Raw genomic sequence first — 17,976 nt, forward strand, 5'->3', positions numbered from 1 at the left:
CCCAGAACCGTGACGTACAAAAAGCAAAGGATCCTTTCGCACAGGAACAGGATCGTAAGCTTCTATTAAAGAAGAAAGCTTTAACAGCATATCTTGCAAAACACTAAACTTCGGATCAACCTGTGACTGCGGTGGCTGACGTTCAAACGTCACGTAGTAACAGCGGTGACTGCTGATCGATGCTATATCGTGACTACGGTGACTGACACTCGACGTCACGTCGTGTCTACGGTGTCTACCGCTCAACGGCACGTCGAGTCTGTGGCAGAAACGTCTGTACATGAACGTCATCGCTGTGAACGGGACTCTCATGATGACTACAGCTAGGACGTTGAACTTGTTCTGAAGGAACTAATAAACGTTACAACCGTCTCGGAACCTTACGCCCAGGCTTTTAAAGAGACGAATCATCGGAAGACGAGGAGAAACTTCGTCTCTCCTGTCTTATGGCAAGGACGTGCTTGACGAGCAACGCCTGATACCTTTGAGGGAACGTCTGTTCGTTGGTTTACACCTCTCACTCCCTTAGGTCCTACGACATTCCTTCTCCCTGGTGCAGGGGAGCCTGAAAGAGGTCTCGGACTAGGCAAGCGACAAGCACGAACAAACGAACCCTCCGCAACACTGAACATGTTTTTCGCACTTTCTTCACTGATATCGCATTTTTTAATAATTTCACATTAGACATGAATAAAGCTGATTTCTACCTGAAGCACGGAATTCTCCCTTAAATCAAAAGGTTAGAATTGCGAAATAAGTCGTATAATGTAAGCACATTAGTACAAAATGAAACACACATGCAAAAATCAATAAACATATACTGTGCATATATATCGAATAAAACGGAAATATATAAAGTTAAAAAGATCAGTGACTGGGGATGAGACTAAAGCTAGTTCACTAAGGTGGACTTCTTTCTGGTCCTTATCTTCCGTGGGCAGGGCTAAGGAAAATGGTTTACACTCCTCGAGTGTAGGGCAAGGTTTGCCTGCCTCTATTGCCTTCATCACTGCCTTAAAACCTTTTGCCGTAAAGGAAAAGGCTAATGAGGCTGGAGCAAGAAAGGTGGGATGTTTTTGGCTAAGGGCTGACACTTTGGAGTTAGTGAAGCCCTTCTGCTTCAGGCTGCTGGATAGAAGAGCCTAAGCTTTACCGTGGTCAAGTACTATGACCTCCTTAGGTTCTGTCTCCTCCCTTAGTGTTGGTTCCGTCTTCAGACGGACGAAGCAATCTGGGTAAGACTGGAAGCTTGGCCAGAATTCAACTTCCTCAATAGGGATGGTCCCCAACTTCTCTGAAATAAATATCTTGCCACTGGTCATTGGCATGTATTCAGCATACCTCCAGGGATTCACATTAGAGCAAGTTGGTAGATCTTGAACCTTAAGTCTCTTGCGAGACCCATGAGAAGCGGAAAGTTGGGCCATCTGTCTTTCCATTTTCCCCTCTCTTTCTTCGTCTTGCTTGCGAAGGCTCTCCATTATCGCCATGAGACTGGCCATTGCCAGTCTCATATCATCTAATGGAGGGGCAGAAGATGCAGAGGGTAACGGCTCTTGAGCCAGAACTGACGGAAGGGACTCCGATTCAACGTCATCCTCATCTTCTTCAGGAGCCAAGGTGGACTCCTCCTCGGTACCTCCCGCTAGGAGGTCCTTTTCGGTGTCCTCAGTCACCTCTGACATCCTCTCATCTAGGTGGATGTCCTGCATAGCGTCGGAGACGTCCGTGTCTACGGCAATCTGGACGCAAGAGATCTCCGGTCGTGACTGGGTTATGATAGCTTCCACAACCACTTTCGGGAACAGCAAAGCGCGCATCCTTTCGCTAGGAAGGTGGGTTCCCGTAGTGTTTTTCTGCAAACCACGAACCCATCTGTGCAGCTTCTTGACTCCAGTGTCTTGGGGTCATCAAGTGCCTCGGTCACCAAGGCCTCGCCGGCTGGGGTAGTGCCCGGCGGCACCAGATGCCGGCCAGGCTAGCACCCGGCAGCACCGACGTCCAGCCGGTTGGGGTAGTGGCCGGCGGCATCTACCGGCTGGGTTAGTACTTGGCGGCACTAGCTGATAGATAGAGAGAAAGCATGGAGTGAAGGGTACCTTATTAAATGTATGTTAACATTAAATAAGGGTGTAAGTACTTAATCTTACTGCCTTCCTCCAGAAAGAGGGTTCAAATGGAGGGGGGGAATGTATCATTCAGGCTTCCATCCAAACACAAACCGTTGCCGGTCACTGCCGGCCGCTGGTATGTGGATGGCAGTCCAAGAGAGGACTGAAGAACACTTTACAGAATAGGGGTCTCCCACCGGCAGCCGGCACAGCTTTTCCTGGAGCCTTGCGTCTATATGGGAAGGCTGAGCGACTAAACAGCTGCTATGTAGGAGCACCGGCCGGCCCCACAACCCGCCGGCAAGTGACGAGATTGTAGGACGACGGCCAAAGGGTTGCGATGGCTAGGCCATCGCTAAAGGACAGAGGGGGGTAGGGAAAAGGGTCCTGTATGAAGTGTGGAAGGAGGCGGCAGGGTTGCCGTTCCAACCACACAACGAAGAAACTCTGTTTCACTATTGGCGCCGTCCTAGGCGGCAGAAGAATATCTATTCTTCAACCTAGGGTCTGCCAATAGGGTTAGGAGGGAGGCGGCAGGCTTGCCGGCCCCTCTCAACCTGGGAGAAACATCGTTTCAGTACCGGCACCATCCTATGCGGCAGGAGAATGTCTATTCTTCAGCCTAGGGTCTGCGAGCACAGGACGAGTCTTCTAGACCGCAGGGGAGAAGGTAACTGCATCATACAACCATTTCAAGTGCAGCCTAGGGAGGTCTAGCCTCCTATGCCAGTGGCTGAGGCCGGCAGGGGAGTGACTACTCACCCCGCCGGCCAGCTGCCGGCAAAAGACTGAATACTCTGAGGTTCTGACCAAAACTCAAAGTCGGCTATTTGCCGGCCAGGGAAAAGGACAGAAAACACTAGCCTAGTCAAGCCAGAGTGTCTACTCAGTGGCAAGACCAAGATAGGGTTGTAGCCTAAGGCTACACTCAGAGGGAGAAGGGAATACCCTTAAATCTCCACTGGAGATGAGTATCGATTTATTTAACAATTCTAGGAGATATCTATCTCCGCCTGAATTGATAAAACGATACACGAGGGTAAACCGGAAACATGAATGAAAGTATACTAAAGCACCTAGGCTATTAGCCTAGTGCCAGGCGAGATTCGGTTACCTTAATCGCCGAAACTCTCTCGTATACGATCGATGAGGAAGAGGAAATATACAGTACTGTATATGCAATCAATATCTTTAAGTATAAATTGCCTAAATAGCTTCATATTTAATTGCTATTAAAACTAGGTATGCCATTCTATATCATGCATGAAGGTAAACTAAAGCTCTTAGGCTAGGAAGCCTAGCGCAGGCAAGGTTCGGTTACCTAAATCGCCGAAACTTTAAAGAATACAATCGGCATAATATATAACTTCCTAGAATATATGCCTGAATAGCTTCGTAAGTATTCATGCTATTAAAACCGGGAAAGTCGTTCAGGCTAACTATATAACACATGCGTTATGAACGACAGCGCCCATGGCGCCTCCGGTGAAGGCGAAGCTCCAGCTCTTAAAATTAATCTAATTTCACTGTGAGGCAGGAGCTAAAATTTATACACTGTAAAGATCAAATACTCAACTTTCCAGAGGCAGAAGAGGCTGGAGATTGCATCATAAATCCAGAAAAACCAAAGCGTAACGAGAGAGCAACATGGAAAATCACCGTGCGAGACCACTACAACTATAGGAATGGCGCGCTGGACTGACTACAGCGCCATCTAGATACTCTACAGTAGTACGAGAGGAAAGGATACCTTGATAACGGCTCCCCTTCTAAATATGACAAATTCGTAGATAATTTGTATTTTTCCTAACTATACAAATCTTAGCTATTTATTAGGGGTTATACTTTCGGCGGAGCTGAAATAACGAGCCATTAAAATTTAGCGAGGGTTAACTACCCACACCGCTAGTTAGCGGGGGTGGTGGGGGGGGGGGGGGGGGGTTTGCTTGCTACCACTCCCGTTCACACACCTGTGATTTAGTCACTTTGCTTGGAGGTAGGACTTCAAGGGGATAGGGATGACGGGCAAGTTTGTATAAATAGCTAAGGTTTGTATAGTTAGGAAAAATACAAATTATCTACGAATTTGTCATTTGTTTCATAACTGGAATACAAACCACGCTATTTATTAGGGGTGACTCACCCATTAGGAAGGGTGGACGTCCATGCCAATCTGGCTTTTGGCTTTGCCTGGGGGCTCCTTATCTGAGTATGTTAGTACTCAAAAATAAGGAGTCCCTGCCCTCGCTTAACCTTGCTACACAAGGTCCGCGGCCTACGCAAGCTGTGTGTTGAGATGTGCAGAAGTGTGACTGTCTGGGTAAAGTTATTCCGAGTCTATGTAGGAAAAACCTGATGTAACCAAGACTTCCCAATACCACCTCGCCAGGGTATGGGGACGTAACAGTATTAGCTTAATACTAGGTACACAAGGGAGCATGGTTAACCTGCAATGGTTTGAGGTCAGCTTATGCAGAGAACCCAGGATGCTGCTTTCCCCACGAGAGGGTAGGATGAAGAAAAGAATAAGAGCCAGTCAAATCTTTTCATTCATGCAGACTAAAACCAGGTAACAGTGCCCTCAACCTTTTGCTACTGGTCCAATAAGGAGCTTGAGGTATACAACCAGCTGTTGTGCAGCCACCACCGGACCGATAGAGATCGTATCGAGTTCCTGTGGGTCACGTCTTGCAAGAGAAATGTTGTGAAAGTCACCTGGAGCATTCACATCCTTTCTTGTAAAACCTGCGTCACAGAGTAATCTGCTAAGAAGGACCAGGGGCATAGTTAGGCCCCTGAAACTGAGTCGTCATGTTGAGATGATGTTTCGGTGATCCTTCTCTAGCCTCTTCCAGTGCTGACAAAAGAAGGGACCCGGGTGGGCTGTTGCCATTTTCTTTAGGTAAAGTCTCATACCTTACCCTGGGTACAGTAACGGATGATCTGGATCGTCCGTTACCGAGTTGAGACTTGTGTAGGACCCGTCACCTCTGGAGACTGTGTCTGGCGACATACTCAGGGACGAAACTGAACATTGTCTTTCGCCCTTCCCAATAATGGGCGATGTCGAAAGAGAGACCAAGAAGTTCCTTGCCTCGTATGGTTGCTGTCCGAGTGTGTAGGAACATTGTGTTCTTAATAAATCAGGAGAAAATTTGTTGCCTGGTGAAGTGGAACATAAGGAGGTCCCTTTGGGGATCGGAAATTTGAACCATGTTCCGAGAGGAAGGTCTCAATTCCGACTGGGGAAAGGCAAGTTGTAAGTCCGTATGAGTTAGGAAAAGTCTACCGTTGAGAGGGTGCCCCTTTCTTTCAGTTTGAAGGTGAAGGATCACGGTTGAGTGATCATCTTTACCTGTCGGAACTGAATAGGGCGTCTTTTCCTCTTGTATATACTCGAGGATTCCGCTATTGCTGGAATCGAGGTATCAAATGGAGAGAGACACTTTCACATGACACCAACCACACAAGACGTTATACTGTCTGGTAGACTGATGCTGAGGAATTCCTCAGATATCTAGACAACCTTTTCGCAAAGAGGTATTGGGTAGTCTTCAGGCGTACAATCATAGCAAAGCTATAGCTTGTGGTAGGTATCGAAGTGGGTTGTCTGTGATGTGGAGAGGGTTCCCTTGGAGACTCTATCAAGAGCTGCAAAAGGTTTGGAGACCGTTCTGCATAATGCCATAGCGGAGCTAGGAGAGGCCTTGAGAGGTTGACCAATGTTCTAGCCTTCTTGAGTGCCCTTCTCCAGATAAAACAGGGACGAGACGTAAACGTCATTGTTGTACCCACCGTTGTTGCCAGAGAGCCTTGGGATCTAGGGCTGGTGAGCAACGGCAGCTTGAGATTCAGGAGCATTGCGAACAGACCCCTAGTTGGAGGACCACATAAAGTCGGGACTTTGTTGGCTACATGGCGATCCAAAGTCCATTCGGTATACCTTATCTGAGATGCTGTGCACAGATTGTCGGCGAGCACATTCTTCCAGTCTGGAATGAAGCGGGCTGATAGTGGTACCGAACGGACTTTGGCCCTTCTTAGTGTTTATACTATGAGATGAGAAGAGGCTACGAGCAAGTTCCTTCTTGCATGTCGATGTGAGTCTCTATGTGGTGTGTGGCGTGTCGTCCATCACATCACTGAGTGGTCTGTTAGGAACCGATAAGGCTGCTGAAGGACCGGAGAGTTGGCCTTCATCTCTTAATAGGTGAAGGTACTTTCGGGCTCTGTCCAGAGGGCTGAGGTTGTGTGGTGCAGCACTATTGTCCCTCCTTTCTTCTTTTTCCCGACTCAAGTCTCTTGGAATGAAAGTCGTTCTCATTTCGAGAAGGTTTTGTGGAGATCGGTGTCTAGAATCATTCCCAGATACACCAGTCTCCTGGTAGGGAAGTAGGGAAGACTTTACCCTGATCACTGGATCTTGGTAAAAAGACTTCAGAAGTTTCAGTGTTAATGCAAGGTTGCCACTGAGTCTGCTAAGGTCAGTCAGTCGTCCCGAGAGAGAGGAGACAGAAGCTGATCCTGTGAGACCAGGATGGGTGTAGTGGAAAGACCGAAGCACAGTGCCCTGAACTGGTGTTTCTTGTTTGTCTAGACTGAATCTTCCAACCTTCCTAGATGGATGGTTTGGACCTGGGAGTAAGTGTCCTTTAGGTCCAGTGTGCAAAAGAAGACCTGAGGTCTTAGCCCTTGTTCGAAATCCAACATGATGTGGACATCGACCCAAAGGGACAGCTCCTTGCTGATCCTTTTGCATGGAAGATTGTCGACGCTGGAATCTTGACTCGTATCGTAAAGGATCAGGCGCGATACCCAGTGTAAGAATTCTTCTCTGAGAGAGAATTTCTTTAACTAACAGAAGGAAGGCAACACTTAGCCTTACCATGCGCCCTGATGGGATTGATGCTATTCCTTAGAATAGAATTAATCTGGCGAATGTTAATCAATGGTTAACCGTTGGGTATCGTGGTTACTGTGCAGTTAGAGAGTGCTCGCGAGTAGTTCCATGTCGGCAAGCCGTTGATGAGGGTTGTCGAACGTTTGCCGATCACTTTAGTGTGATAGCGAACGGCCAGTAGCGAGAAGTATGTTGTATACCTTCTGATCTAGGAACTACAGGAAGCGGTTGACTAGTAAGTTCGAGTCACGAACTGCTGGCAAATTGCCGATGACCGATGAATTGGTGCTCTGTGAGCCGATGGCGAGTTCGAGATCAGCAAGCTGATTATGGTCCCTCCCCGGTTGGTCAGAGATGAGCAAGCTGAAGATGGGCTGGTCAGAGACCAGCGAGCTGAGTTCAATGATCGAAGAAAGATGAGCTGCCCATCGGTGGTCTAGTGATCAGCAAGCTGATGACTGGTTATTGACTAGCAATCGGTGATTGGAAACACTAGCAATTGGAGATCGTTAGTCATTGGAGGGACTAGAGGTCAAAGATCAGCATTGAGCTGGCAATTGGCGATCTGGTGATCGGCGACCTAGCGATCAGTAAACTGTGAACTAGCCATCAGCAAACAGTGATCTGAAGATCAGTCTGTTGATGCTTTCCTGTTTGCTGACGGTGGTTTGTCAAGGAAAAAGAAACTTCAGAAGAGACAGGGACCAAGGATTCCCCGTTTCGATTCCCCATGTAGGATGGAATCTTCGGGATCTTGAATCCTTCTGTGAAGCCATATTCCTCTTTTTCCGGTGGCAATGTTTATGTGTTTGCGGGGAGGAATGGGGCAATGGTGACCTGTCCAAAAGTTTTATTCCTTTTTACTGACTTTTGCGCGAGTGTGTAGGAGAGTACTGGAGCGATGGTACACAGGATGATGCTGGTGCTTAATATCTGCCTGGAGAGCAGGCAAGCACTGGCTCTTAGGCAAGAGCTGGTGCACTGGATTTGCGAGCCTTGACTCTTTGGCAAGAGCTGGCGCATTGGATCCGGGACCGTAACTGCGCAGGCGGCGCAAGCGCAAGGGTGGGTGCATTGGCACGTGCGTCAGAGTACTACGTGGAGACTGTTGGCGCGCGCGTGCAGAGGATCATCGGCGCCCGCACGCAGAAGACCGTCAGCGCGCGCGCATTCAAGATTATTGGAGCGCGCACGCGCGTGCACGGTAGACTGTTGGTGAGCTCACGCGAGCGCAAGACTGTTGGTGAGCTCACGCGAGTGCAAGACTGTTGGCGCGCGTGCAGGAGACCATCGGCGCCCGTGTGTGGAAGAAAGTCACGTGCACGCTCGCAATACTGTTAGTGCACGCGTGGGAGACCCTAGGCGCCCCCCCGCGGAAGAAAGTTGGCCCGCGCGCGCAGAACTGTTGCCACGCGCGCGTGCAAGACTTAGCACGTGCGCAAGAGCATTAGTGCTCGTGTGTGCGGAAAATCATCGCCTGCAGGTGTGCAGGTGAGCGCTGACGAGTAGGAGAGCGCAGGTGCACAAGAGAAGGCTTGTGAGCTAGTGAGTGCAGAAGAGCGCTGTCGTGCCGGTGAGCGCAGGTGCGGAGGAGAATGCTTGCGAGCTGGAGAGCGTTGATCCCCAGGCGAAGGCTGACGAGCAAGAGACCGCAGAAGCGCAGGACAGCACTTTGGCGCTGGTGAGCACAGGTCCACAGGAGAATGCTTGTGAGCTGGAGAACGTTGATGCAATGGAAAGCATCGGTGTGCTGGAGAGCACTAACAAGATGTTGGTGAGCGCTGATGCACTGATGAGCGGTGGCCCCCAACAGAAGGTCTGGAATGCTAAGAAGGAAGGCGTGTTCTTGAGGCCGAATGATTTTTTGCAACATCATGTGACAGGAACGGTGAAGGCAGGTCAGGAACAGGGATGCACCCTTTGGAAGGGCGAACATCCACCGTGAGGGAAGCGATCCACAGAAGAGTCCAAGACCGAAGTCTGCGGACTAGCGGCAGCGTTGTCAGGAGAAGGTCCAGGAATGGAAGGTTGAGGGCCAGAAGACGACAGAAGAGGCGGCTCCTCAACGGGGAAAGGCTGCGACGACAAGGCTGAAGAGCCGAAGAGGCGCCTTTTCCCTGATGGCGAAGGGCGACCTCTAAAGGCGAAGTGGAGGGTGAGCTCTGCGAGATCGCTGGCACCCTCTGGGGGCCGGTGGATCAGCAAGTTGACCTTTAGAAGCAGCAGTCCTCTGTAGGAGTCCCTATGAGTGAATTCCTCCAAGGAGGAGAAACAGACGAGAGACTTAGCTCCCTCCTCGAAGTATGATCAGAAACGGGGGAAGCGCAGTCGGCAGCAACAGCTGAAGAGTCTGAAGAGGCAGGGGCATTAGCAACAGCAGCAGAAGACGCCTTAGACACCACTATGTTGACGAACGATAGAGTATCCACCTCCGAATCTACGAAGGTTGCACACTAGCACCACAGATAATGAGCTGCAGCAAGGAGTCCTTAGAGGGTGGACCCGGAAGCCCCAAGGACGACCACACCTGAACAAAAGGAAAAAAGACACATGGAGTCACCTGGGAGGAGAGGTGGGGCTGCTTCGCTAGGGAAAGCAACACCACCTCTCGAGGACCGGGGTTGACCAACAATTAAAGGGCCTATGCTACTACTCAACAGGCTCTCGGAAGAGGTCGATCGAGTAGGGGCTTCGGAGGAAGGTCGGGAAGCACAAGAAGAGGTCTTGGGGTTTTTTCCCTTCGAAGGAGAAATATCCCGCTTTGACTTCTTCCGCCGTAGCCCAAACCTTTCCCACTGGGAGGCAGACCACTCCTGACACTCATTGCACTTCTTACCACTATCACACCGTTGACCTCTGCAGGCGGGACAAAGGGTGTGACGATCGGTGTCCACAGCCGACATGAAGGGACCATAGGGCCGGCTCTTAAATCAAAGGCAGGTACCCATGGTCGGCAGAAGTCAACATACATACACACTAACAAAAGCAATCAATGGCAGTCCAAAATAGGCGAGGATGAAGAACGGCAACGACCGGTCACTATCCAAGCAGAAAGCAAAGTGGGCTAAATCCCAGGTGTGAGCAGGAGCAGTAGCAAGCAATCCCCCCCCCCTTCCCCCCCCCGTACCCCAGCTAACTGACGGAATGGGTAGTTAACCATCGGTAAAATTTTAATGGCTCGTCGTTTCAGCTTCTCTAAAAGTTATAACCCCTAATAAATAGTGTAGGTTTGTATTCCAGTTACAGAACAAACTTTAATTACTAGCAAAACTGGAATTCACTATAAGAAATGGACGAGTGCTGGATTGTTTGGCATTTTTCTCTATGTGTTTAATGGGGGTTGGGGCATAATAACTCAGGTATCAGTCGATTAAAATATCAAGCCTATTTCTCACTCTTAAGTTGATTGTTCACATTTGGGAGACTAATGGCAAGTTATTGCTCATGCGTTGCTTGCATTCGCTTTTGGCAGCTGCTCTGTTTTTTGTATGACGTAATCATTACCTGGCTTTTTTTAACCTATTACAAGATTCCAAATATTTATGTACAAGATCCCGGATGTTTGTTCTACAACAGCAATTTTTTTCTCACCCTCCCCATCAGTTTTAGCTTCACCACCATCACATAAAGACGTCTCCAAGAGGGAAGTACAATCCATTTCAAAATTGTGTAATTTCATCTATATCGGCAATTAATTACGATGAAAACACTTTCCACTCAGTGTATAGCTATAGCTATTATTGTTCATGTAAAAGTAAAAATTATCCCCGAAATGATGACCCACAGGGCTTTGATGCGCAACTCATCCATGTACCGCTTACTAGAACATAGGAGCAGTGAGGTAATGTTAAGTTTGCGAGTGTAGCGAGCCACGGCAGAGCAAAATCCATTAGAAGGACGTGAGGTGTATCACAGATAATTATGATACTTTAATTTTCAGCCTCTTACAAAAACCATATGTTTTCCCAACTGGTTATCTTGTGGTTAATTTGCATTTCTGACCATTATTGTTGCTGCAAATCACCCGTTTTTGGCATTTTCCCACAAAAAAAACCCAGTTTCTCACTGGAGTCCCCCATAATTGTCTTTATATAAGAGAGTCCAAAAACTACTTAACAGGTAGTTTTCCCCAATATGACAAATTCGGAGATAATTTGTATTTTTCCTAACCATACAAACCTTAGCTATTTACATTGGGTTTACCTTTTAGCGTAGCTGAAATGGCGAGCCATTAGAATTTAACGAGGGTGTATTACCCCCGCGCTAGTTAACGGGGGGGGGGGGTAGGGGAGTGGTAGCTAGCTACCCCTCCTCCCCTCACACACCGGTGAACTGCTTCACTTCACTTAGAGGTAGGACTTGTCTTGGGGGACAGGGCTGGTGGGCAAATATGTGTAAATAGCTAAGGTTTGTATGGTTAGGAAAAATACAAATTATCTCCGAATTTGTCATTTGTTCCGTAACTGAAATACAAACCACGCTATCTACATTGGGTGACTTACCCCTTAGGAAGGGTGGAAAGTCCCCAGCCATACTGGCTTTGGCTTTACCCGGGGACTCAAAATCCGAGTGAGTCGCACTCGAGAAAAGGAGTCCCTGCACCTCACAAGTTCCTTGCTTGGCAAGGAAACGTGTGGCCTACATAAGCTTGTGTGTGAAGGAAGAAGTGTGACCCGTCCTAGGCAGTTGACCTGGAGTTCCAGAAGGAACTCCGAGTTAGGACGTTCCCAATACCACCTCGTCAGGGTATGGGGGACGCGACAGTATTGACTCAATACTCGGAACACAAGGAACCATGGTTTACCTGCAGAGGTTTGAGGTCAGCTATGCAGAGACCAGGATGCTGCTTCCCCAGTAGAGGGGACAATGAAGAAAGAAGTAAGGGCCAGACATACTTCTTTCGTTCATGCAGACTAAAACCTGATAACAATGCCCTCAACCTTCTGCTACCCGTCCAAAAAGGAGCCTGAGGTTAGACCAGCTGTTGTGTAGCCACCGCAGAGCGATAGAAACGTATCGATACTCCTGTGAGTCACGTCCTGCAGGAAGCGGGCTGCGAAGGTCATTAGACACTTCCAGACTCCAGCTTGTAGCACCTGCGTCACAGAGTAGTACTACTCGAAGGCGAGGGACGTTGCGATGTATCCGACATCGTGCTGTAGGGGGACGTGACGGAGGAGCGTCTGGATTCAGGTCGAGATGAATGTCCTTGAGTCCGAGCTGAAGAGGTATAATGGAGACTCTCCCCTGTGTCCTTCCTGTGCTCCCAACCCGGCTGCACGTGAGGACAAACTGCAGCTGTTCCCAAAGATAACCCCTCGATTCCTTTACTGGCAAGAAGGAGAAGGTTTGGGTCATCTGATACAGAATGGTGACTCGAAATCTTGAAGGAGCTGGACCGAAGGGCCGGGACCCCAAGATTCTGAGTCTAGCAAACAACTCAGGAGCGAACCTGAATGTTGCCTTCCCCTATTCCTTAGAAAGGGCGGAGTCGTACGAGACCAAGAAGATTGCTTACACACTGGCCGAGGCCAGAGTGAGCAGGAGCACCATCCCCCAAGACGGAATACGATCAGGGGCCTGACATAATGGTTCTTGAGAAGATCTCTTAAGGGACTAAAAAGTCCAAACCATGCTCCATGGAGGAGGTCTCACTCCGACTGGGGGCAGGGACGTTCGCAGCTTCGCATGAGCGAAGAAAGGTCCAGCGGGAAGGAAAATGTCTATTCCTTCTAACCTGAAGGCCAGAGAAAGGCCGAGCGACAGGCTTCATTGCCGAGAGCGGAAAGGAGTTTCCTCCCGCCGAAAAGCAATAAGTCCATTATTGCTGGAGAAGAGGCCTCAAGGGAAGAGGTATCTCTCCCACGACACCAACCACAGAAGACTCTCCACTTCGCCTGGTAGACCCTGCGGATGACTATCGCAGGTGACGTGACCTCCGCTCCGCGACTGTAGCGGGTTGTCTCTTCTTGAAGAAACGGCGTAGTGTCTCCAGGCGCGAAGCCGAAGCGACGCCACGGCTCGTGAAAGATGTTGTAGTGTGGTTGTTTGAGTAGCCTGTGCCGTGGGAGAAGCTCTCCCGGGAGTTCCGTCAGGGGAAGCAGAGAGTCCGGAAACCGTTCCGCGTATAGTCACAGTGGAGCTCTCAGGGCCATCGAAAAGTTGACAGACAACCTGGTCTTGTTGAGACCCATTCTCACCAGACAACAATGGTGGGAAGACACAGGCGTCGATGCTGTCCCACCATCACCAGAAAGCATTTTGCCAAAGAGTCTTGGGGTCTGAGACTGGGGGGAAGAACAGCGGAAGCTTGTAGTTCCAGGCTGTCGCGATCAGGCCCCCCAGGCCAGGACTTGCTGGCTACTAAAGGCCAAAGACCCCCAGGTAACCTCTATCTGCGAGGCTCTGCTCAGATAGTCGGAGAGAACATTCCTCTGCCCGGAAAAAGCGAGCCGATAGTGGTATAGAGAGGACCTCGGATCATCTCAGTATCTCTACTGCAAGATGCAAAGGTATGAAAATGCGTCCCTTGCTGGTTGGAATACGCCAGTACCATGAAGTCGTCACGCACGGAGCGACTCGGCAGGAACTGTAGGATCTGTAGAGGGGCCAGACTACGGCCCCTAAGCCTGCCTGAATGATGGAGAGGTATCCTTCGGGTCCTGACCATAGGCTTGAACCGGAACATGCGGCCCCCCCTTTTCTTTGACAAGTCCGAGAACAGCATCAAAATGTGGGGAAAGGACGAGAATATCCACTCCCATCAAGAGGTTCCATAGGTCAACACCCATTGCAGGTCTAAACATTCCGCTGGTCCCATAGGGGCCAGAAAGTCCGGTTAATCGTTGCTTTGATACCAACGAAACTTGGGCCGCCCCACAGGGAACTTATCCTGAGGCGACCGTTCGGGACTTTAGACGGGTCAATGAGGAAAAGAGACCCAGGAAACATTCCAAGGTAGGGCTGAAAGCTCTGTTTGACTGTGAACAGGTACTGCGACTCTCCTCAGCCTTGCCACAGTCAACTGAAGGAAAGGCTCGGAGGAGGAGGCAACAGCATCTGGCGTACCCAGGCGGTCACCCATCCAAGTACTGACCAGCCCAACGTTGCTTAACTTCGCTGATCGGACGAGAAACAGTGTTTCCAACGTGGTAAGGCCGTTGACTCAATATCATGGCTAGATACCCCAGATGTTGAGGCAGAAGTAGAGGAGGCTCCTAGCAAATTACCATGATCCCTCACTCATGGTAAGGACCTGGAAGCTTGTCCCGGCATTGAAGAAGGTCGAACCCGAGCCTACCGGAGTTGACCAGACCTCCAAAAGGCGAAGGAGGCGCTAGCCTGCTCCTGAGCGGCCATGAGGAAAGCAGGGAGAGTTCTTTGGGGAAAAACCTGCGATGCCGCGGCGGGATCGCCACACCGCATCTTAAGTCTAGGCTGAATTCCAAGAGCTTCCTGGAAGATGGATGGAATGGAAACTGGAAGTACCCGTCCTTCCGATCCAAGGCCTAAGGAGTCCCGCCGCCTCGTTACCAGTCTGATCGATTCTAATGTTCCACGCTGAACGAAGTTTGTTCGACAAACGTGCACAGAGCTGAGAGGTCAACTACGGAATTCCCGTCTCAGATGCTTTCCTACGAGAAAGGATCGACTGAAGAAGCCGGGGGGTAAAGCTGTCGACGACCCTATGGAGGACCTTCTCCTAAGGCATGGATCATTCTGCCCAAACGAGCAAAACTCTTGCCGACCCCATGGCATAGAGGTTCAGTGACACTGAATTCGCTGACAGAAACGGAGAGATGGTAAGAGCGAGGCGCGATATCCTTGGCTGATCACGAAATCGTGCAGGAATTGGCATCGGGAAGCTGTTATCCGGATGAGTAACCTTAGGCATCCTCCCAGCGTGAGACCTACAAGGGGGGGGGTTGCCAATCCTAGAGTTTGTGAACTCTGTCGCTCCCTCTAGGATTATGCCCCCCCAAGAGAGCTTCCTGCGCTACCTGTCCCTGACAGGAGGGGACTGCTATTGGACACCTTGTCTTAGCTGCCGTAGCCGGTCCGATAACTTAGGCCGACGAGGTTGAAAGAAGAGGCGCTGGAGGCCTGCAGGGTCTGGAAGAAAGCGCCTTGGAGGAGTGAAAACGGAAGTCGACTTCCTCCGCACAACCGCTGTCCATGTCCCTGTCCTTGGGCACAAACAAGCTCTTCCTAAGGATGGAAGAGTGTCTGAGCTCGTCGACATCCATGGATGAGACACTCGAGAGGACGCCCTTGGTCACTGCGTCTAGATGGTCCAACCTCGAGCTTGCCCGCAAGTTCGAAACGGCGACGAAACGCCAAGGTGCTTGAGCCCGAGAGGCGGAAAGTACCCATGACCTTCCTGGAGCTTCCTTGTATAAAACCTCGGGTCGCAACCAAGGAGGGAAAGGACCTGGTAAGCCCCTTCCACGAGATGGAGAAGAGGAAGGGGTAAACCAGTCAACCCTTGCCCGACGGAGAAATCTCGAACGGAAAGCTACCTGGCAAGACCCTTCCAGGGAATGACGAGGAAGGGCTAACCCAGGTTCTGGAAAGAAGAATGTTGCTCAGACCTCCCTGAAGATTCTTCCTGCTCTTGCATGTGCCATGCTCTGCGTTTACGGGGTGAAGACCGTGTTCTGGAAATACGCTCCAGAAGACTTGCCAGGCTGGCCATGTTGCGAAACCCCGACGGGAATCGCGGTCGCAATCGCCCTGGCGCTCGCGCAATGGTAAATCAATGGTTTGCGCGTGGCCGAACGTGGAAGCGCCCATGCGCGGGCACGCAGGAGCGCAGACGAGAGTGCGCAGGAAGGGCGAGAGCTGGTGGTCGGAATCCGAAAGTTCACAAGCGAGCAATGACCCGTAGGCGAGCAATGGCTACTGCAGGAATCAAGCCGACGTTCGCGCGATGGAACACCATCGGTTCGCGCGACGGAACACCGTCGGTTCGCGTGACGGAACACCGTCGGTTCGCGCGACGGAACACCGTCGGTTCGCGCGACGGAACACCGTCGGTTCGCGCGACGGAACACCATTGGTCTGCGCGACGGAATACCGTTGGTTCGCGCGCGGGCGAACATTGGAGCGCATGTGCGCGGGCACGTAGGCGCGCGGGCACGTGGGTGTGCGGTCCCGCGGGCACGTGGGCGCGCGGGTGAGCGCAGGCGGTCGGGAGACCGATGGCGCGTAGGCGGGCGATGGCGCGTCTTGCCGAGCGATGGCCTGTAGGCGAGAGAAGGCGCGTTGGCAAGCGATGGCGCGTCGGCAAGCGATGGCGCGTTGGCAAGCGACGGCACATTGGCGAGCGGTGGTGTGTTAACAAAATGCTAGCACACAGGCGAAGAATCGCGCGGGCGCGTAGGCGATCGCTAACGCGTAAGAGACTAGGGATGGTTAGCGCGCATCGCGCTAAACAGAAAGCGCGCAGGTGCATCAGGAAGGTGAGTGCTGAAGCAAGCTGTTAATCAGGCGATCCTGGATGGTCAGGAAAAACCGTTGGCGTCCATTGGTGCGTGGCAGGAAAGGGCGCGCAGATGTGCGCTGGCGATTGAAGAAAGCTGGCGCACAGAAGGACAGAAGTAAAGGTGAGCGCTGGCGAGCAGGAGGAAGATCTACGGCAAGACTCAGCTACCGGAGATCGTGGTCCACAGCAGGCGAGCGCTAGATCGCTACTGATGGTGTCCAGGGGACCTGACACGCGTGGCAGATCGATGGCGATCGTTGACGCGCAAGAGATCGCTGACAAGCAGGGGAACGTTGACGCGTCTGTGGTCGCTGGCGAGCAGAAGGCAACGCGTGGAATCCTGTGCGTAAAAGAAGAGTCCTTGTCCAAGACCTGAACCGAAGTTCTAGATAGCCCGGGCGAACAGGAGAGCGCTAGCGATCAGGAAAACGCTGATGAGCAGGAGAGCGCCTGTGCGCTAACACTGAGCAGGAGAGCGCCTGTGCGCTAACACTGAGCAGGAGAGCGCCTGTGCGCTAACACTGAGCAGGAGAGCGCCTGTGCGCTAACACTGAGCAGGAGAGAACACTGCAGAAGGGCGTGCAGGGGAATCCTGACACGCAAGGGAAGCACCCCCGTGGGAGGCAACCCTTTGCCCCGAAGGGACCGTTGTCCATCGGAAGACCGATGTCCGTCGGAAGACCGTTGTCCGTCGGAAGACCGTTGTCCGTCGGAAGACTGTTGCCCATCGGAAGACGAGGTCAGACTGCTGTCCATCTGCACCAGGGGCAGAAGGTCAAGAAGAAGGAGTTGCAGGCTGCATACGGAGATTCCAAAAGGGCGCCTCTTAGCACCCTTATAGGGAGATGGGAGGCCCTTACGACGTAGCGGACGGTGAGCCTTACGGTGAAGGCGGCCAACAGCAACAACAGCAGAAGAGTCCTCCGAAGAGGAGTCTCTATGAGTGTACTCTCTCGCGAACGAAAGAGAAACAATTCGTAGAAAAGACGGGTCAGCCAGTGACCTAAAAAGAGCAATCCTCCGAAGAGGGGCTCCTGCAGTTGCCCAGCCCCTTGAGCGTAACTTCAGGTGCGACCGCTCAGCACCAAGAGCATAGTCGCACGAAAAAAAAGGCAAGAGAAGAACCCCCTAAGGGGAAAAAACTCAAGCCTGCACAGGAAAACTTCCCTCGGAAGGAAAGTTACCCACCCAAGGAGGCGAGCCTCCTGAGTGTTCTAAAATGAACTGGAGAGCTGTCAATCGTCACGGGAGTACTTCCAGGAGAAGGAGACAAGCCCCTGACGATCTATAGAGGAGGCAGCAACAGCCGAATCCCCAGGCCTCAATAAGACAGCTCACTCCGTTGTCACATTACAGAAACGAACTAGATCGGTAACTGTGAAAAATAAAAACAAAAATCATTAGTTAACATTCATTCCCCAGGGAAGGCTCCGAAGAGGAATCCCGAGGGCAAGGAACACAAGAGTTACACAACAGGCACG

The 17,976-nt window shown here is 51.1% G+C and overlaps 1 pseudogene; it reads right to left on the bottom strand.

Annotated features, from left to right (window-relative positions):
• Positions 1–14,058: 14,058 nt before the first annotated feature.
• Positions 14,059–14,176, bottom strand: LOC137647381 (5S ribosomal RNA; annotated as a pseudogene).
• Positions 14,177–17,976: the final 3,800 nt, after the last annotated feature.

The sequence above is a fragment of the Palaemon carinicauda genome, chromosome 9, assembly GCF_036898095.1.
Source record: "Palaemon carinicauda isolate YSFRI2023 chromosome 9, ASM3689809v2, whole genome shotgun sequence".
Taxonomy (NCBI): Eukaryota; Metazoa; Arthropoda; class Malacostraca; order Decapoda; family Palaemonidae; genus Palaemon; species Palaemon carinicauda.